This window comes from Phacochoerus africanus, chromosome 3 (assembly GCF_016906955.1).
Source record: "Phacochoerus africanus isolate WHEZ1 chromosome 3, ROS_Pafr_v1, whole genome shotgun sequence".
In the NCBI taxonomy this organism is placed as follows: domain Eukaryota; kingdom Metazoa; phylum Chordata; class Mammalia; order Artiodactyla; family Suidae; genus Phacochoerus; species Phacochoerus africanus.
Window position 1 is genome coordinate 23,802,164 of NC_062546.1, and position 22,086 is coordinate 23,824,249.

At 49.6% G+C, this 22,086-nt stretch overlaps 1 protein-coding gene across 11 annotated transcripts in view; it reads right to left on the reverse strand.

The window, feature by feature from the left end:
* EPB41L1 (erythrocyte membrane protein band 4.1 like 1) overlaps positions 1-22,086 on the reverse strand; it is a 133,901-nt gene that overhangs the window by 74,793 nt on the left and 37,022 nt on the right. The window contains exon 1 of one of the 11 annotated variants that reach the window (XM_047771181.1): positions 1,996-2,159. The exons of 9 other annotated variants lie outside the window; for them this stretch is intronic. The gene's annotated coding sequence lies outside the window, so the exon portion shown is untranslated. Of the gene's footprint in view, positions 1-521; positions 570-1,995; positions 2,160-22,086 lie in introns of those variants that run through there. One more of the 11 variants, XM_047771184.1, reaches the window with a different exon arrangement.

Genomic DNA, 22,086 nt, shown 5'->3' on the forward strand with positions numbered 1-22,086 from the left:
TTTAATAAGTGGGGACACAGAAGCTCAGAGAGGATCCCAAGGATATCCACGCTGGCGCTAACACAGAGGTACCTCTCACCTTGGCTGGTCTGGTGAGGAGACCCTCTACTCCCCACCGAGGCTCAGGCCCAGAACATGCCTGGGCACCCAGCATCCTCTTGGCTCTGGACCCTCCCAAAAGGGACCAGCGCTACCCTGTTACCTCATCCCTGTGATAATTAAAAGGTCCATTATCTATGAGGCAACCTGGCCCTTCCTCCTCACCCTTTGGGGCAAGGGCTGGGAGATCAATGTAAGGGCCCCTCCCAAGGGTTAGCCTCAGGCTCCATGCCGTCCCGTAATGCCTGGAAGCAAGCATTTGAGCTGTAAGAAACCCAAGCCAGTTAGAAGAGCAGAGTACATTAGCACTGGCTCTTACCCAACTGCCTATGACCTTGGATAAGTCATTCTCCCTCTCTAGGCCTCATTCAATGCTTCAATATTTATTGAATGAGAACTACAGGTCCAAGCATTGCTCTTACGCGCTTTCTGTGGAAGCAGCCTTCCATGAAGCTCACAGCACTGGGTCCAGGGAACTGTCACGTGGCCTGGGAAGGGTATAAATAGGAATAATGCCCCCTGAGCTGATCTCCTCTAGGACTGCCTTAAGGTGCCCCTCAAGGAACCATGCTCTGCATACACAAATATGGCGCATGGGATCACCAGGTAGGCATGACCTCAAACTGGCCAGCAGAAGCCAACTTTATCCCTGCATGGAGCTGGCAGAGCCTCCCTAGGCCACAGTGGCTCAGAGAGGAGGCTGGCACAGGCTGCCTCTGCCGCAGGCTCCATCTGGGAGGAATGGGTGGGCAGACCGACACACAGTTGCCTCTATTCTCCACACCCTTGCCCAGGACGGGCAGCACCGATTCTTCCAGGAGCTTCTGAGGGCACTATACGTATCCCTAGCTCTCAACTTGGCCCAGCTGCTAACTGAATCTGGAAGCCTCCTAATGCTGGGAGGTGAGGGAGGAACGGAGCAGGTGAATGCCACAGCCCCGGAAAGGCCCTAAACCCAGCCTTTCACTCCCACCTTTGGGTGCAGAGGAGGAGATAGACAGATCCAGAAGTGAAGGCAGGATCACAAGGCAGTCTCTCCCCCACCAATGTATTCTCAGAGTTGGGGGTGGGGGGGGCGGCAGGCGCAGGGGGAGCAAGGACCATGGCCAGCAGCCGCAAAGGCAACCTCAGAACTCCCTCCAAGTCCTTGTCTAGCCCCCAAGGTTCCGTGGGCCACTCAGCGTCATAGCTCTGCCAGACAGTGGCCTTAGCACCTGATAAGTATCCTGGTAGCTGTGGTCACTTGCCCTGCTCCCAAGACCCCAGCCTCTTGGGCCCTTGGATGTTCCCAAGTGTGAAGGTGCCAGACACAACCCGGACCCACAAGTCCTCTCCCTCTAATGGGTGGGGGCAGCCTCAGGCCAGGACAAAGCCAGGCCAGAACCGCAGAGGTCCTAGGGCTTTCTATCCCCCCAGCTTTGGGAGACTTGGAAGGGAGGTGGGATGGGAAGTGAGCCTAGAGTGGTGAAAGGTCTGCAACCAGAGGGTGACCGTGAGGGTGAGAGCTCCCCAACGTCCCAGCCTCCAGCCAAGTGACTGGCCTGCAGCATCTGAAGCCTGGACAGAGATGTCCGGAAAGCTCCGGGCCTCCACAGGGGCGACAGGAGTGGTCCCAGGGAGCAGAGTGGGCCAGCCCAGCACCCAGCAACCGTTCATCCCTACAGCAAGCACCAGCCCCCGCCTGCCCACCTCTCCCTCCAGGCCCTGGGGAGGCTGCAGACCTGGGAGGTAGGGAGGAACAGCAAGGACCTCCCCGAACTGCCCAGAGGGCCCACAGCCCGCAAACTCAGTTCCTCCCGGTCTGCCCCCGTCGTCCCCCAGGGCTGAAGGCTGGGCCTCCACGTACCGAGCCCCCAGCCCCTAGTGCCACCTGATCCCCGCCCCTCACGTGCCTACCTGGGCCTGGGGGTCCCCATCTCGGGCAGCCTGGGCGGGGGGCGCCCCCTCGGCTCCTGCGGGCCAGCAGGCCGCGGGGCGGGGAGGGTGCGCGGGGCGGCGGCGGGCTCTGCGGAGCAGCCTGTTCCGCGACACCCCCGCCCGCTGATGGATGCCGACTGCAGCAGCGGCGGCGGCGGCGGCTCGGCGTGCGCCGGGGGCTGGGCACCGTGCCCACAGCCCCGGGCCTGGCGCCCGACGCGCGGCCAGCCCCCGCCCCCGCCCGGCCTCCGCGCCCAGCCCGGGGGCAGCCGCGGCGCGCCTGCCTGCTCCCTCCCGGCGGCCCTGCCCCTGCCTCCGCCTCCTCCCCTCCTGCCTCCCTCTCCGTCTCCCCCTCTCTCCCTCTCTCGGGCTCCCAGGCCACCTCCTCCCCGGCGCTGCCACACCGGCAGTTTCCGGACCACTGCGGGACTGAGCATCAGAAGCCAAGTCCTGCGCCTCCGCTGCCCCCCACGCCCCGGCCCCCACGCCCCCAGCTCTTCCCGCCCAGGCCAACCCCTCTGGGAGGACTCGGCCAAGAGAGAGAGGGAGAGGGAAGGCGAGGAGGGGAGAAGATCCTTGACTCAGAAGGGGTGACTCAGCCTCAGTGGGCCTCCCAGCCCACCGAGCCCAGTCGGATACCCTCACCTACCCCCACAGCTCAGAGCAGGGCAGAGCCTCCCTGGCAATCAGCACTCTTCCCCCTCCAGAGAGGTCTCCCGTATGCCTGTGTGTATATGTGTGCATTTGTCCATCTGTGCTTCCCTGACAGTGACCATAAGTTGTAAAGGTGGGCCCGTGTACAGACGTTTCTGGATGTGCCGGGTGCATCCAGGATCCAGGATGGTGGGGGATGGGGGGTGGCCAAAGAACCTGTGACACTGGCCAAGGGGCTCAAAATCAAGTGAAGCCCTGCTCCCCACCTCCCCCAGCACTATTATAACAAAAAGCGTCCAGACCACCTTACGAAATCCACAGGCCAGGACTGCCAACGGCCTGGGTTCAAGTCCAGCTCTGCCATGGATCAGCCAGTACCTTGGGGCATGTTGCTCTCCTGCTCTGGGCCTCACTTTGCCAACAATGAAAGAAAGGACTGGATGTACCCATTTCTAGGGGTCCCAGAAAGGCCTGGGGAAGGCCTAGAAAAAATAGTGTGTAACCCACAACATGATCCCCCAGGATTTCTCCTCATGGGTCCACGTTTGCAGCCCACATGACCCCTGCTCCCTAACCACCACCATGACCATCCCAGGCATGCACATCTATTCTTTCTTTCCTCAAATAATTCCTGAGTACCTACTATGAGCCAGCCACCATTCTAGGCACTGCACAATCCATCACACTGGAAACCGCAGAGGTCCAAAGCTGGGAAGCCCCCAGATAAGAACCAAGCCAGCACCCCACCCCCCACCCCCATGCTGCATTTCCTTCAGAGTCAACCTCACCACCAGGCGGTGTCCCTCATGAACACATCACCAGCATCCATCTCTACTCCCACACTCCAGGGACAGGCAATTCCCTCCCTGCCCTCTGCCCTCCCAAGACGGCTGCTCCACCATGGTGACCTCTTCCACCCCAGGTCCCAGTACCAACCCCAGGTCCTCCACAGAATGAGGCTGCGTCCCCTCCCCAGCATCTCTCTGAGAGTCCAAGATAGCAACTCTGTCCCTCTCCCCACCCCCAGACCAAACCTTCTCTTCTCCAGGTTAAACATGACGAACTCCTTCACCAAATGTTCCCAAGACACAGCTTCCACGCCTTCACTCTCTCTACTGCCCATTAGGCTCAGGAGTGGTCAGAGAGCAGAAGGAAACCAGCTCCTCCCAGTCCTAGAGAAGACACTCTCCCACTAGACAGGAGACAGGAAGATGGACAAATAAGCACAGGGCCAGTTCACAGGAGGACTAGAGTCCTGCTGGGCAGACTTCCTACTCATTTCCTCCTTTGCCTTCAGACTCCCCAGCTTCCCAAATTTAGTTCTTCCCAGGAACTCCCCAGGCCCTCAGGGGTGTGGTCTTGGGCAAGTCACTGTGCCACTCTGGGGGTGCTTGAATTCAATTCACCACACATTTATTCAAATGGATGAATGAAAGATCAGTAAAACTTAGGAGTAACAACAGATGAACTTATTGTTTCATACACACATATGCTAAGAGATTTCTGACTGCTGGCAAGTATTTTTTTTCCAGATTGACTCTCAGCCTCCTCTGCTTGTGGTCCTCCCAACCCTGGGCTCCTGTGGGCAGGACAAAGCCAAGGGGCCAGAGCCCTCCGTTCCTCCTGGTTCAGCCCTCCCTCCCTCGACCCCCCTCCCCTTCCTTTCTTTCCCCAGGCTGGAGCCTTCCCCCTCCTCCCCTGGGGCAGGGCCACTTTCCCACCCTCCTCAGCTAGATGGAGACTCTCACTTTCCCAGAAGAATCAAGACTACATTCCAAAGACCAAGGCCAAACATTCCCAGACCTCAGTTTGGATTTACACCCAAAGGGTCCAATTCCCTTCAGGTCAGTGGAACCATACAGAAAATTGGGCTTCTATGTCATCATTATTTTTCTATTACTATTATTGACTAGCATTTCTACTAGCACTTGCCAGTTTGCAAGGGACTTTCCTGTGCCATCTTCACATCTGGTGATATACTACCATGTTATAAACAGGCAGTCTCAGGCCCAGAGTGGCGAGTGACTTGTCTAAGGTCACACACACATAGTAACACTAGCTCTCTGGACCAGACACTTCCACTTCCCCTCACAATAACCTTTTCCAGAGCAATCTGATTGGGGTGGGGTGGGATGGGGGCACACTCTGAAGGACACATGGCCCCCTACAGGCATCAGTTGAAATCACTACCACAGTTACTCCGCTGCCTTCATTCCCAGGCCAGGGAAACTGAGGCACAGGACCAGGACCCAACCCAGAACCATATCTCATGAAAGCCCCTGTGAAGAAAGGCTAGGAGCCCAGGTGAAGGAAGAGGACACCCCCCCCCCCCGCCCCAGTGTAGAAGGGCTCTTCTGAATTCTGCTTTCAGCCCTGGCTCTGCCACTTCTGTGTTTCTTGGGCAGATGATTTGACCTCTCTGAGCCCCTTATAATATGGGAGAAATTCTTCCTCCCTACCTGAGTCACTGGGTTGCTGTGATGGGAGATCAGCAGATGCTAGCAGAAGAAAAGGGACAGAGTCCTTCAACCCCTCTCTGGTCTGCCTGGGAGGTAGGAGAAAGTCTTTCTTCTTCAATTTTAATGGGAGGGAACTTGATGGTGCAAAAGTGGGAGGATACAGGAAATGCCAGGAAAAGGATAGGACTGATTCACTCCATTAACTGGGAAGGCCAAGCACAAAGCACATGGTGTCAGCTACAGGCCCCCAGGGCCACTAGTGGGGCAGAGACTAAACCAAACATTCAATGAGGCCCCTAGAACCCCCATCCCCAACCCCTTTTATCTTTCTTTTTTTTTCTTTTTTTTCTGTTCTGGCCATCCCGCAGCACTTGGAGTTCCCATATGACAGGGATCAGATCAGAGCTGCAGTTGCAACCTAAGCTGCTGCCGCGGCAACACCAGATCCTTAACCCATTGTGCGGGGCCAGTGATCAAACCAACATACCAGCGCTCATAAGACGCTGCTGATCCCATTGCACCACTGCAGGAACTCCAGTTATCTTTCGAATGCGGAAACCAAGGCCCAGAGTAAAGTGGCAATTTGCCAAGATCCCCCCAGGTACTTGGTGGTCTCTGCCAAAGTCACCCCAAGTAGTCAATGGTCTCATGACTCCCAGCCATTAGGGACTCTTGATTCCTGGGTGGGCAGTGTGGGGTGGTGAGCATCCTGGTGCAAAGTTTTGTTTTTTTGTTTTTTGTTTTTGTCTTTTTAGGGTCACAAGTGCAGCACCAGTTCCTGGGCTAGGGGTCAATTTGGAGCGGCAGCTGCTGGCCTACACCACAGCCACAGCCATGTTAGATCCAAGCTGTTTCTGCGACCTACACCACAGCTCATGTCAATGCCAGATCCTTAACCCACAGAGCGAGGCCTGGGATTGACTTGTCCTCATGAACACTAGTTGGGCTCGTTACTGCTAGCTACAAGGGGAACTCCCTAGTGCAAGGATTTAATCTTTCATTCAGCAAGCAATAATGTTCACCCTGAGCCTGCGGAAGGCAAGAGGAATTGAGTTGACTCCGCCCTTGAATTCACAGTCAGTCCAATGGGGGAAAATGGCAACAACACCAGTACATTGGAGGTACTGTAAGATGAATCCCCACCACTTTCTGAGGACTTGCTCTGTGCCTGGTACCAGTCACACATTCATGTGTTTAATCCTTACAATAATTCTCTGGCATCAAAATTATTAACCCTTTTCACAGCTGAAGTCCCCGAGGCTCAGGAGGTTAACGACTTCCCAAAGTTCATCCAGCTAATAAATGGCAGAGCCAGGATGTGAATGCCAGGTCTGTCTGGTGCCAAGCCATGAGCTTCAACCCGTATGCTCTTCCCTCTCTCTTTAGGGCTCTGCTGACCCATCGGGTGGACACTATTCATATATGGCTACCGAGCACTTGAAATGTGCCTCATGCACAATGTAAGTGTGAAATTCACACTAGATTTTGAAGATTCAATAAAAGAAATGTAACATATCTCATTGATAATTTTTGTATGGATGTATTCAGTTTAAAAAAATATATCATTAGAATAATTTCATCTGGTTATTTTGGCTCTTTTTTTTCATGCGCCTACTAGAAAATTTAAAAATCACCTATGCAGCTCGCATGTGTGGCTCACATATTTCACAAGTTTAGATGTTCTGAGGTCCTAACCCAGCCCATGGGGCTCAGAAAAGGGTTCCTGCAGGAGGGGACACCTAAACTGAATAGCGTGAAAGGCAAGGTCATGGGGAGAAAAGTATGCCAGGGCAAGAGAGCTGCAGAGTATCTGGCTCTGGCCCCAGAGGGAAGCAGGGCCTGGGTGGGCTGAGCTGCAGCCCCAGGCAGCTGAGAGCCGGGCCCGCTTGAGGAGGAAGTTACCAGAGCCAAACTTTCCAGAGGATCATGACCCACAGGCCTGAGAAATTCTGCCGGACAAGGCTGTTCTCACTGATCCTTGGCGGTCTCTAGAAGGCACTGCAGGGCAGCTGTGTCTGGGCATAGAGAGCAGGCAGGGTGGATGGGCAGCAACGCCCACCTGGCAGGGACCTCTCTGCTCCAGCTGCCCTGACCGCCTCTCCTCTCCTTCGGTCTCCTGCAGGAAGCTGCCCAAAGCATGATAGTCCCCAGTGACCTTCCAGCCGAAACCGTGGGAATAACATTCTCCCGCATTAGGTCATATTCTGGTGTGGAATGATGACAAAGCTCCACAAAGGGTCACACAGTGTGAAGCATTTTTCTATACCTACTGTGATGGCATTGAAGAGCCGGAGGGCCATGGTTATCTCTGAGGAGGGGGCCAGTAGCAGGGATGCAGAGATTCACTAAAAGTGACCTTGAGCAGGGTCTAAACCTCTCTAAACCTCAGTTCCCACCTCTGTACAATGGTGATAACACCAACACCCCTTCTTCAAACCCCTAGGACACGGGAGGATACCCACAAAGGGCTTAGTGGACCCCTGTGCTACCATCAGTCTCTCCAAAGCCTCCAAGTCACCTCCCCTCTAGGAAGGTCACCCTCCCTGCCTCCTCTGCCCAGCCCGTCCCTCCTCTGGCCTGCTGGACCACACATCTCTTGTCTCTACTTCTGAATTTGGGGTTCAGTTGTCATGAGGCTCTCTGGCCTCTCCAACAAGGCAGCAGTTTATCAAAGGTGGGAACTTGGCCTTCCCTTCCTTTCCCTCACTTCTCCCCCTCTCCTCCCTTTGCCCCTCCCCCTACCTCTGTGCCCACAGCCAGGCCCCTGCACAGGTCTGGGCATCCCAGAGTCTCTCACAGCCCACTAGTGGCTTGGACACTTGGCCACCATCTTTTTTTTGATAGGCAATAAATAGATAATTATTAAAATAGGACGCTTGTGAGAGATGTAAGCAGACAGGCAAGAAGGCTCTGCCTTGACCATCATCTTTGAGCAAAAACAATGTGGACCCAAATGACTGCATATGCTGATCTCCACTGAGCATATCTTGAGGAGCTGGTCCCTCCCTGGAAGAGCCTTCCTCCCTACTCTCTGATGAAGCAACTCAAACCCCTCATCCCAACTCTGCAGACCTTTCACAGCCTGGCCTAACCTCATCAGCCTCATCTGCAGGGTCCATGTAGGCAGTTCTGTCAAACTGAATCACAAGGGCCCTGCCTCTCTGTTTTCGTGCATGTTCTTTCCTCTGCCTGGGAGACTCTTTCCGTTTCCCATGGTCTTTCATCCAGCCATCCTCCAGGAAGTCCCTCCTGATCCCCTGCTCTCTGCAACAACCCCTCCCAGATAGAAGGCACCTTTTAGCCCCTATCCTTCCTCTTGCACTCTGCCCTCCAGCCCTGGGATGTGTGAATTGCCCTGCCTAGTGCCCAGCTCAGAATATGTGCATGATGCATGTCCCTTGAGACACATCTGCATTCCCAGAGCCAGAGGCCAGGAAGCAAGCAAGAGTCAAGAGTTCACCCAGGATGCCAGGACCCTGCTAAGGCTGAGTTTTGTGACCCAAACTCCACCTCGGCTACATTTCTTAAGGGATCTCCACACTCCAGCTACCCCTGGGAAATCAGCCCTCTCCTAGGAGGTCTGGGAGCCATACTCCTGGAACATAAAAGATCTGGCGACGTTCCCACTGGATACAGACATCCGTTCAGCTGCCTAGAGTGTCAGCTGAGGTTTGCATCATCCCAGCATCACAGATTCCTTACAGTCAGAAGAGACCTTGGAGAGTATCACACTGAGGCTGGGAGCAGTGAGAGGCAACGGGAAAAAGGCTGTGTGTGTGTCGTGGTCCCCTGTGCCAGAAGATGCTGCAGCGACACCATCAATCAACATCATCATCATAGAGTGCATTTGAGACCCTGCTACGTACTGGCACTATGCCTAGAAGTACGCATATATTTTTAGTTTTTAACTTCTTACTTCTCTGTAAGGCAGAGATTATATATTTCACCTTGAATTTATGGGGAGGAAGCTAAAGCTCAGAGCAGATAACACACTAGTCCAAGGTCACACTGCTCATGGGTAGGGGGCCAGGACTCAATCCTAGGCATGCCTGATTCCAGAGCCTGTTTTTTCATCATTAATCCTGCACATATTGGGTTTAACACAAATTAACTGAGGAGATGCTGGCCACGTTTTAGTTCCTGTCTGTGGGGTAGTTACATAAATATGTGTAAACTTATGATCTGGGTACTTCTCTGGATTTATATAATAACTTCAATACAGTTTTTTGTTTGTTTTGTTTTTGTCTCAGAGATGAATCTATGCTAGAGATTTTGGGGATGTGACATACTTTTTTTGGCTATGCCCACAGAACTTCCCTGGCCAGGGATCAAACCCATGCCACAATAGTGACCAGAGCCACAGTAGTGACAATGCCAGATCCTGCAACTGCTAGGCCACCAGGGAACTCCTCGGGTGTGAAATACTCTTAGCATTAGAGTCTGAAGCTAGAAAGCTGGGGGGTTTTGGAGTTCCCTTGTGATGCAGTTGTCACTGTAGCAATTGCCGTGGCATGGGTTCTATCCCTGGCCTGGGAACTTTCACATGCCGCAGATGAGGCAAAAAAAAAAAAGATATATATTTTTTTCCTTTTCAACTATCTTTCCATTGCAGCAGGGACTGTTCTGAAGAACTCATAAACCCCCAAGCCGGATCCAGCAAAATTTCACCTGCTTTGTCCACTGCTCAGACCACAGCCATTTTCTTGCACTTATAGTCCCAGACCAAGTGTCACCTAGCTAATACTTCTCTTCCAGAAGTTGGCCTTGCTCTGCAGTCTTTGCAACCCTCTCGTCATCCACCCGTCTGCCCCAGATGGCTAAACCAGCGGCTGTGTCACTGGCTAATCCTCAAGTTCATGAGATGGCCGGGCAGCCCTGTCTGGATGCTCCCATCTCCTCACACCAGGCCAGGCTGGACAGAGAAGCCATCCATGTATGTAAACAGTCTTCTGCTTGGGCAGCTCTTGCTGGACTCTCCTGGCCAACTGGGCCCTCTGTGGCTTTTATCTTCCTGCCCAAAATAACCATTGGCTTCAGTGACTCTCTGGGCACGAATCAGACTCTCGTGAGAGCCTGTGGCAGCTTGAAGACAGGAAGGGCACATTATCCGTCTTTGTTTCCCCAGTGCATCAGGGCAAAGATTTGTGGGATTTATTGAGCGCCTCTGTGTGCCTAGAGGGACTGGTGCTGGGGCCCAGAACTCACTAGAAAACACAGTCACGCACTTAGGAAGCTCAAAGTTTAGGAAAAGAGAGAGTTCCTGTTGTGGCACAGTGGATTAATGATCCAGCTTGTCTCTGTGGCATTGCCAATTTGATCCCCAGCATGGTGCCACAGTTGTGGTGTAGGTGCAATGAGTGTGGCAGAAAAGGTAAAAAAATAAAATAAAAGGGAAAAGAGAGAAAACGCTAATATCAGCCAACTGCTATAGAAGGCTAAAATACTAAAGGCTGTAGGAAAGGGAAAAAGTGTTTTGGGGAGTTCAGAGGAAAAAGAGATGAGAGAGGAGCAGGTGTCAAAGAAAGTTTCAAGGCAGAGGTAGTATTCAGGTTGAGCATTAAAGCCTGGGCAGAAGAACCATCAAGATGGAGAAGATAGCAGGAAACAAGGCACAGGGATGTTCACGGTAGACTCAGGTGACGGGCCTTGAATGGCCTGGAGTCAAGGATGCTGAGGGTTGAGGCTGGGGCTGGAAAGGCGTATGGTGCCCAAGGGAGCCTCAAATGGCCTACCAAGGGGTTTCCTGCACTGTTGAACAACTAGCCACATGTGACTATTTAAATTAATTACAATGGGAAAAAATGTGAATTCATGGCCACATATGGTTAGTGGTCACCATGTTGGATAGTGCAGATACAGAGCATCTCCATCACAGAAAACAATTCTGCTGAATGGCACTGGTACAGCAGAGAATCCAGAAGACCGAGCAGAGCTGTGATATGATCACAGCTGGGCTTTAGACAGGTTACTTTTTTCCTGGTAAAGAGTAAGTGACTGGGGAGTTCCTGTCATGGCACAGCAGAAATGAATCGGACTAGGAACCATGAGGTTGCAGGTTCGATCCCTGGCCTCACTCAGTGGATTAAGGATCCAGCATTGCTGTGAGCTGTGGTGTAGACTGCAGACACAGCTCGGATCCTGCGTTGCTATGGCTGTGGCATAGGCTGGCAGCTATAGCTCCAATTTGACCCCTAGCCTGGGAACCTCCATATGCCACAGGTGCGGCCCTAAAAAGCAAAAGTAAGTAAATACATACATACATACATAATAAAAAGCCAAAAAAAAAAGGGTAGGCAACTGGAAGTAAAGTAGGCATTGCAATAATCCCAGTGAGATCAATAACCACATCTCTTCCCCATGTTCATCGCTTCCTATCAGTACGCAGGATAGCAGAGCACCATGGTTCTCAAAGTGTGGTCCCTGGACCACAGCATTACCCAGGGAACTTCCCAGTGTGCAGATCCTCAGGCCCCACCCCAGACCTACGAGGTTCAGAGCAGCAACCTGTGCTTCTATCAGCCCTCTCCCGGTTCTGATGCATGCTCATGTGTGAGACCCGCAAGCATAGAGGCTAGGAGCCCACTGGGGTTCTAGGCTCTCTCTATACCTCTACCTTCTGGAGTCTAGAAGACCTGGCTCCATATCCTGGCTCAGCTGTTCACTAGCTGTGCTTAATCCCTTTGTGCCTCAGTTGTATAAGGATTAAAGGGATTGATATATTTTTCTTAGAAGAATGCCTGGCATACACTAAGTGCTCAATGAACATGAATTACCATTTTTAATGCTCATGTGCCACTTCATCTAAACTCCTTTTTGATACAAAGTTGAAATCCTCCCACAGACAATGGGCCAGCATTTGTCTCTTACCAGTAGTGATGGGCTCCTGCATGTCCGTCATGTGATGATATTCCTAGGCCCACTCCCCCATGAAACCTGGATTCTAATCTTGGCTGTGAGATCTTGGGCAGTCATTTTCCTCTTTAGATTCAATTTCCTCACCTATAATGCAAGGGGCCTGGACAAGCGTAGTTCTCAACCTTTTATGGGTCATGGCTTCCTTTGAAAATGCGATAGGAACGGCAAAGCTTCTCCCAGAAAATGGCACACACCCAGACACACACACACTCTTATTATAATTGCAGGAATCAAGAGACCTCAAGACCTCTATGGACACTTGGATAAGAAACCTCGGCTAGATGGTCTCTAGTCATCCAGATAAAAAGACAACTGTATCTGTACCTAATTTAAAGGAACTCTATGTTAAAAATTTCACCCAAAAGATGAGATTTGAAATGGGCTTTCATAAGATTCAACTGTTGATAGGCTAAATGGTAAGCATCGCTCCCAGAGCCTACCCCCCACCCTTTTCATACTGCCTCTCAGCACTCTTCCTCCTCTTCCTGCTCCCCACCAGCTCCCAACTCAGCCCAGAATGATCACATAGTCCTGAAAGACACCCCTGCCCCCACCAGCTGTCTCTGGCTCTTCCAAAAGAGTAGGCAGATTGTCCCCAGCCATGAGGAGGTAAAAGAGGAGGAGACTGGCCTGCCTCTTATTCCCCCATCCCAAATGCCTGGCTCAGATGCCAACCACTAAAGAGCCTCCCAGGTGTCACACTCAACCCCCAACACACACACACACACAGCCATGCGAACAGCCAGAGCCAAGGGACCGCACCTTCAGACACTTGGTGGTGCGGTCACTTGGAACAGGCAAGTTATTTTTAGAGACCAAGTGACAGGACGGGTGAGAGCAGTTCCACTCAGAGCAACTGCTGCCGCCACCAGCCCCGATGAATCACTACCCACTGCGTGAATGTCCACGTCTGTCAGCGTGGCCAGAGAGGCTGCACTGGCTTCTGGAATGAATGTCTTGGATTGGTGATCATGCTGATCACACCAGCATGAGCCCAGGATCACACGAGGGCCAAGACTGCTCAGACTGAGCCAGTGCAGCTGACCCAGACCAATAGCCTCACCCAGCCCAGCACAGCCTCCCCCGAGCAACACAGACCAGACAGGCTCAGCCTGCACCACTGAACCATCAGGGGCCTCTCTCTGCAAAAGTCCCTTCAGAGTAGCTATCGATGCCTCTTGCCCTCCTCAGTCTATCTGAGTAAGCCACTCACCCCCACACCACTGCAATCTGGTTACTAAAGTAATGAGCATCCAGTTAATCACACAGACTCGGTGAGTGTCAAAGCAGCCATCAACCGGTTTCATCTTTCTGGAGGTCACTTTGGAAAAGCACATGATAAGCCTTAAAATTGTATACATCTTTTAACCCAGAAGTTCCTCTTCTATAAATTTAACCTATGGGACCAATAGATATACACAAAGATGTAGCTATAAGAACATCGTCTGGGGAGTTCCCTGGTGGCCCAGTGGGTTATAGATTTGGTGTTGTCATTGTTGTGCCTTGGGTCACTGCTCTGGCATGTGTTGGTTCCCTGGCACCTACAGGTGCAGCAAAGAAAAAGTAAATAAAAATAAAAATAAAAATAAAAAAATAATAAAAATAAAAAGAACATCTGTCTGCTGTATACAAGAGTCTTGTCTTGTACACCAGGGTGAAATGAAAAAGTGAAATTAATACAAACATCCAAAAAGAGTGGGTACTTTTTATGTAACCTGAAACATGATGCAGCTGTTAAAATACAATGTCAAGGATTCTATGTAATAATGTCCACAACATAATATAGAATTTTAAAAAGCATATGTAACATAGGAGCCAATTTCTATAAAACATGTGTGTGCATACATAAGGATAAGAAAAGCGGAAAAAAATATACAAAAAATAATGTTTCCAGAGATTGTTTCATGACAGTGGAATTCCTTTTGTGCCTGGGTTTTGTTTTGTTTTGTTGCTTATTTTCTACTGTATGTATGTGTGTGAACATAAATCATTTATATAAGAGAAACAACAAGAAAGTCCTGCTATCCTCACCTCACTCATAGCCTCTGGCCCGAACCATCAAAGCCCTTGCTGAAATCTTTTCAGAGCCCCAACTCCCTCAGTCACCACTCTGATCAAGTCTCCCCCCCGCAACCCCCCCCAGCCCCCATCTCCACCACAGGCTTTGAACTTTGCTGCCCTCCTCAGTTGCCCCCTGGGGTTTCACTAATTGGGAGCCCCATTCGGCCATTCCTCAGAGTCCACTGACAAAGGCCTCCCAGGTCGAAGCCCCTCCTCCAGGGCCCCCCCATTCATGAATCTCATCTGGACAGAAAGAGTCCAGTCCTGGAGAGAGTGTGTCTCATTTTACAGTAAGAAAAATTATTATTATTATAATAAAGATAAGAGTGGTATTGAACCTTTACATTTATACGTTGTCTTCTTTTTTATAGAGCACTTTATTATACACACTTCTCTTAACCCTCACAGTGGTTTGTAAGCAGGCATTATTATACCCACTGCCCAGATGAGGAAATTTAGGCCCAGGAAGCAGAGCAGCACAACATTTGCAAAGGTCACAGAGTGAGTCAAGATTCAAATGCAGGTCTGAGTTCGACATATATGGAGTTCCATAAATGGAAGACCTGAATAGGTTACCCTGGGCCCACATTCTAAGGAGTCTTATTCTACAGCAGCCCTCCTCCCAGAAAATTTCAGAGTTGCTACTCCCCACCCAGAACCCCACAAAAGCCCATCCGGGGCCAAGTGCCCTGCATCTCCACACCAGCCCATCATTCCCTCCCAGCTTTGGCAGCGGGTCCTTGCTGCCTCCTTGGGTCTCCTAGCAACGAGACATCCTGTGGCACCTCTCCACCTCTGGGCTCTCCAGCTCAGGCCTGTCTCACCAAGGCAGGGGCAGCCAGCAGGCTCCTCTCACAGGGGTTGTGGTGCCCATGTGTGGTAGGGGGAGAGAAGGAAGGAGATGGAAACAGCCTGCACGACACCCTTTTGGGTGTGCTCCCAGCTTCACATTTGGGGCATTGGCTTTATTGCACTGTCCTTTTCTTGAGCTTCTATCTGCTGACTGGAACAAAAAAAAAGAAGCTGAATCACAGGGTTTGAATTCTGGTCAACTGCAATTTACCTCTGCATTTTTGAAATACATGGAAGATTCCATGTATTCCCATCAGAATATTAATATTAAAAATAGCAGTAGTAAAGGTACTAGTAACAAAACAGCTATTTTGGCGGGGAGGTCTTTTTGGGGCATATGGAATTTCCTAGGCTAGGGGTCAAATCGGAGCTATAGCTGCCAGCCTAGCGCCACAGCTATAGCAATGCCAGATCCAAGCTGAGTCTGCAACCTACACCACAGCTTAAGACAACACCAGATCCTTAGCCCACTGAGCAAGACTAGGGATCAAACTTGCAACCTCGAGGATACTAGTTAGGTTCATTACCACGGCACCACCACGGGAACTCCAGCTACTTGATTTTTATTCAGTGCTTAAAACCACCAGTGAGAGGCAGAAGCTAGTTTCCCTATTTTACAGGTGGGGAAACTGAAATGTAACTTGTCTAAAGACACTCAGATAAGGAATAGCAGCACGAGGACTTGAACAAGTGTGTCTGACACCAAAGGGTATGCGCTGACCACTGCACCATACTGCATCTCTTAGAAATCCCACCCTCTTACCACACAGACAGGGAATCTGAGACCCAGAGCAGGGAAAGTATCTGTAATCAGCCAGTATTTATTTATTTACTGAGCAACTACTATATGTGATGCACTGAGCTACTGCTGTGAATGATAATCTGTTTGGGTTCCACATTGTTGGATAGATGGACTGTGACTATTGAAAATTGTCCCCAAAAAAGGAGTTCCCTGGTGGCCTAGTGGGTTAAGGACCTGGCATTGCCATTGCTATGGCTCAGGTCACTGCTATGGTGTGGGCTCAATCCCTGGCCCAGGAATTTCTGCATTCTGCAGGTATAGCCAAAAAAAAAGAAAAAGAAAATAGTCAAATTGAGCAATGGGTTAGTGGAAGTTCATTATACTGTCCTCTCTGGTAGTTTTCTGCAAGTTTAAAATTTTCCATAATAAAAAAAGTTAAAGAAAAAAGACTGATGAGTATGTAAATTTTAAGCCTTGCTTGACTAGGAAATAAATAAAATCACCTAAACTTGGGGATAGTTTCCACTTTTTTTTTTTCCCCTTTTTGGCCACATGCTTGGCATGTAGAAGTTCCCTAGGCCAGGGATCGAACCCGTGCCACAGTAGCGACGTGAGCTGCTGCAGTGACAATGCTGAATCCTTAACTGGCTAAGCCACAAGAGAACTCCGACCTCTGACTGTTCTGAAGTTCAGGAAAAGGCAACTTACTGGAGCCCACTTAGTAGCCTCTTTTTTTCCATCCTTCTATGAAATTTTCTGCCTCTGTGTTGTTGCTAGGAAACCGGTGAGCCAGGAGAATCCCGGTCTGACTGGCTGACCTTTCCTTCCCACACAGCCCCTTTGGGGGATATAGTGCCCTTATCCCCCAGGAGCTGACCCTACTAGGCAGGCTTTCTGTGGATCCACAAGCCACATGTCACAGAAGAAGATCCTGTCAGCCACTGGGAGAGAGACAGCTATAAATCCAGAGAACTATGATTAGAAAGCAAATTACAGGCCTCTCTCTGTAGGTTTCCAAGTCACAGAACCTTCTAGCAATCAGAGGGCCTTTATTCAAGCTTCTCAAAATTTCCAGAGAGGGCACACACAGTCTCCAGAGAGTGAACAAACACAAAGCAGGAGAATGACAACGTGAGCACGAATGAGAGACAAAGTACACAGTAGAGGCAGAAAGTGATAGATGGGTGAAGAACGAGAGGCCACTGGGAGGCAGTACAGCACGATGGGCAAGGACTGGGAGCGTGTCAGAGCTCCAATCCCCTCGGGCTTCCTAGCTGGGAGACTTAGAGCAAGTGACTTCAACTCTCTGAGCCCTTATTTTCTCAGCTGCCAATTGGGGATAATTCTACCTATAATACAGAGTGAATGCAGGGACTAAATAAAGCCAGATAGGTCAAGCACTTAACCCAATGGCACATAGTAATCACACAACAAACAGTGGCTTTTAAAAAAGTGCTAACCAGGAGCTCCCAGATTGGCTCAGTGGTTAACAAACCCAACCATTTTTTTAGGAGGACATGGGTTCAATTCCTGGCCTCACTCAGTGGGTTAAAGATCCGGCATTGCCATGAGCTGTGGTGTAGGTCGCCGATGTGGCTCAGATCCCATGTTGCTATGGCTGTGGCATAGGCCAGCAGCTACAGCTCTGATTCCATCCCTAGCCTGGGAACCTCCATATGCCATGGTGCAGTCCTTAAAAAAAAAGTGCTAACCGTATGATCTAGTAATTCCATTTCTGGGTACATCCCCAAAAGACTTGAGAGCAGGGTCTTGGAGAGATATTTATACATCCATGTAATAAATAGTATTTATTATTCACAATAACCAAGAAGTGGAAGCAACACAAGCGTCCACGACAGATGAATAGCTAAACAAAATGTGACCCATACATACAAGAGAATATTTGACCTTAAAAAAGAAGGAAATTCTGACATATGCTACTACATGGAAAAATCTTGAGGCCATTATGCTAAGAGAAATAAGCCAATTACAGAGGACAAATACTGTGTGATTCTGCTTATATAAGGTATCTAGAGTAGCCACAATCATACAGGATTAAAGTAGAATGATGGTCACCAGGAGCTGGGAAGAAAGAGGAATAGAGAGTCATTGTTTAATGGGTATAGATTTTCATTTTTGCAAGACAAAAAAGTTTTGGAGACAGATGCGGTAAGGTTATACAACTTCACTCTCGTCATAGCGCAGTGGAAACGAATCCGACTAGGAACCATGAGGTTGCAGGTTCAATCTCTGGCCTTGCTCAGTGGGTTAAGGATCCGGTGTTGCCATGAGCTGTGGAGTAGGTCACAAACGCGGCTCGGATCTGGTGTTGCTGTGGCTCTGGCGTAGGCTGGCAGCTATAGCTCCGATTAGACCCCTAGCCTGGGAACCTCCATATGCCACGGGTATGGCTCTAAAAAGAAAAAAAAAAAAGGCTAAGATGGTAAATTTATGAGTATTTTACCACAATTTTTAAAATATTTAATTAAAACAAAAGGTGCTAGAGAGAAAACCAAGAAAGAGAGTAAAAGACTAAGAGACAAAGCTAGAGAAAGAGAAAGAACTAAAAAAAGGAGAGCATCATAATACAGAATGGGATGATACATAGAGGAGATACCCACAGTATACACACCCTTTTAAAGCCATCTAGCATAAAGGGAGGGATTTTCAGAGGGGATTTTTATTTCTAGGATGCTTAGGGCCTGCTCTCTACCCTCAATTCTGTCCCCACCATGGCCTGTTCTGATAATCACTGAAGCACAAACCTGTGGGAGAATCTGACCTCAATCTCTACCACTTCCTGGAATCCTCAGGGAAACAGGAAGGGATCAAAGCCTAGAGGAAGTGAAGGAAGGAATAACAGGTAGAGATGGCAGCTTCCAGGTGGCAGGGCAGCATGTGCAAAGGTTCTGAGCTATGAGCTATGTGTGGGGAGCACTCCAGGGTGGCAGGAGCCTCTGGTATATAGAGGGAAGTGAGAAGGGGAGGGCAAATAGAAAAAGGCCTTTATGATCACCTACCACACGCTGGACATGGCCCTATATCATCATCTCAGTGGAAGTTCCTAGGCCAGGAGAGAACCCATGCCACAGCAGCGATGCTGCAGTGACAATGCTGGCTCCTTAACCTGATGCTCCGCAAGAGAACTTCACCTTTAAAGTAATCTTAACAGGGAGGTATTAATGTACCCATTTTATAGAGAAAGAAATAAAAATTCAGATAAAGTAACTCACCCCGAGGAAATATAAATGGTAAAGAGAGAGTAGGGATTTAAAAACCAGCTGACTTCCAACCTCATGCTTATTCCTTTAGCCCACAGGATACCAGCATGTAAGCCCAAGATCATGGGCTCTGGAGTCAGAATCCCAAATCCCACACTATCTATCACTAGCTGTGTGATGTGGAGAAAATTATTTAACCATCTAAGTGTCCGTTTCCTCAACTGTTAAGTGGGGATAACCATAGCACCTGCATCACATGAGTTTTTGTTTTTGTTTTGCTTTTTAGGGCCGCACCAGCAGCATATGAGGTTCCCAGGCTAGGGGTCCAATCGGAGCTACAGCTGCTGGCCTACACCACAGCTCACGGCAATGCTGGATCCTTAACCCACTGAGTGTAGGCCAGGGATTGAACCCGAAACCTCATCGTTCCTAGTCGAATTTGTTTCTGATGTGCCATGACAGGAACACTCATCATATGGTTTTAAGAGAATTAAATGTGGGAGTTTCCATCGTGGCTCAGCGGAAACGAATCTGACTAGTATCCATGAGGATGCGGGTTTGACCCCTGGCCTCACTCAGTGGGTTAAGGATCCCGCATTGCTGTGAGCTGTCGTGTAGGTCGCAGACGCAGCTCGGATCCTGTGCTGCCGTGGCTGTGGTGTAGGCCAGTGGCTACAGCTCCAATTCAACCCATATGCTAGCCTGGGAACCTCCATACACTGTGGGTGCTACCCTAAAAACACTGAAAAAAAGAGTTAAATGTGTAACATGTATGCAACTAGAGAGTATCATACTAAGTAAAGTCAGAAAGAAAAAGACAAATACCATACGATATCACTTATATGTAGAATCTAAAATATGGCACAAACTAACCTATCTATGAAACTGACTCACAGACACAGAGATCAGACTTGTGGTTGCCAAAAAGTAGTCGGGGGTGAGGAAGGGAAGGACTGGGAGTTGGGGTTAGTAGATGCAAACAATTACATTCAGAATGGGTAAACTACAAAGTCCTACCATATAGCACAGGGAACTATATTCAACATCCTGGGATAAACCATAAGGGAGAAGAATGTAAAAAAGAATGTATATATGCATTTTTTAAAAAGGGAGAGAGAGAGAAAAAAAAGATTAAATATAATACTGAGGAGTTCCCGTTGTGGCTCAGTGGTTAACAAATCCAACTAGGAATCATGAGGTTGCAGGTTCAATCCCTGGCCTAGCTCCATGGGTTAAGGATCTGGTGCTGCTGTGAGGTGTGGTGTAGGTCGCAGACACGGCTCAGATCCTGCATTGCTGTGGCTGTGGCATAGGCTGGCGGCTACAGCTCCAAGTTGACCCCTAGCCTGGGAACCTCCACATGCCATGGGAGTGGCCCTAGGAAAAGCAAAAAGACAAAATAATAATAATAAAATAAAATAAAAATAAATAAATATAATACTGAAAGAAAAGTGCATTGCACAAAGTCGTGTTAGGAAACACAAAGTAGCTTTTCTTATTCATTATGCTTAGGCCTCTAGGCTACAGACACCACAGACAAACTTGCAGCCATTGCTTGTCCCTGGCTGGGTCTAGTGCAATCTTTGGAGCAAGGCAGAGGCCAGATCCAGGTGTCAGAGAGAGCTTAGAGCCCAGGCTGGGCAGGAACCTTGCAAGAGCTGCAAGAACATCTTTGAAATGGCCTACTCCACTCTCTGTTCTTGACTCTAGGGCTTGCATAAGTGGTTCTGCAGACACTCAGTGGGATGTAATATGAGCAGCCTCTGTTCTCATAGGGCTGGACATAAATAACCAGGGCCACCAACTTGCCTATTCACTGACCTCCACCACAGGAGGACCCCCACTCCATAGCACCTTCTAGGACCAGGTGACCTACAATCGCAAAGCCTTGACACCAGGAAGACCTTGGAGACCATCTAATGCCATCCCTCATCGTACAGATGGGAACACTGAGGATGGGAACCTGGAGATAAGCAGGGATCTGCTTAAGGTCACAACGTGAGCCAGTGGCAAAGCTGGAACACAACCCTGAGCCACCCATCTCCCTGGACTACTGGAGTTTCCCATTTTGCCTTCCCTATTTTATTATTGTGTCAACTTCAAGTTTACATATTCAAATTTCAAGAGGTTTAGGAGTTCCTGTAGTGGCTCAGAGGGTTAAGAATCTGACTAGTATTCATAAGGATGTGGGTTTGATCTCTGACCTCACTCAGTGGGTGAAGGATCCAGCTTTGTCACATCTGTAGCATAGGTAGCAGATGTGCCTCGAATCCTGCATTGCTATGGCTGTGGCATAGGCCAGCAGCTGCAGCTCCAATTTGACCTCTAGCCTGGGAATCTCCAAGTGCCACAGGTGTGGCACCCCCCTCTTAATTTTTTTTTCAAGAGGTTTAGTCACCCCTATAGACCTAACTCTGGGATGTTGGCCTTATGCGAAAGGCAAGAACTTTGGGGACAGATAGACCTGGGTTCAAATCCCAACTCCATCACTTCCTAGCTGAATGGCCCTTCATTCATTTGCATATTAGAAGACAAGAACTTTTGGGGACAGACAGATCTGGGTTCAAACCCCAGCTCCATCACTTCCTAGCTGAATGGCCCTTCATCCATTTGCATAGCTTATAGTCCTAGCTCTGCCACTTATAGTCCTAGGCAAGTTACTTTAGCAATCATTGTTTCAGTTTCCTCATCTAAAGCCTGCCTCACATAGTCATTTGAGTATAAAATGAAAAAAAAAATTAAGAAAGGACCTGATCCATATGCCGCGGGAGCGGCCCAAAGGAATAGCAAAAAGACAAAAAAAAAAGAAAAAAAAAGAAAAAAAAAAGGAGTTCCCGTCGTGGCGCAGTGGTTAACGAATCCGACTAGGAACCATCAGGTTGCAGGTTCGCTCCCTGCCCTTGCTCAGTGGGTTAACAATCCGGCGTTGCCGTGAGGGGTGGTGTAGGTCGCAGACGTGGCTCGGATCCCGCGTTGCTGTGGCTCTGGCGTAGGCCGGTGGCTACAGCTCCGATTAGACCCCTAGCCTGGGAACCTCCATATGCTGCGGGAGCGGCCCAAAGGAATAGCAAAAAGACAAAAAAAAAAAAAAAAAAGAAAGGACCTGGTATGATGCTTGCTCAATAAATGATGTGTACTTAACAGTACTATTATCCTTAATTCTATG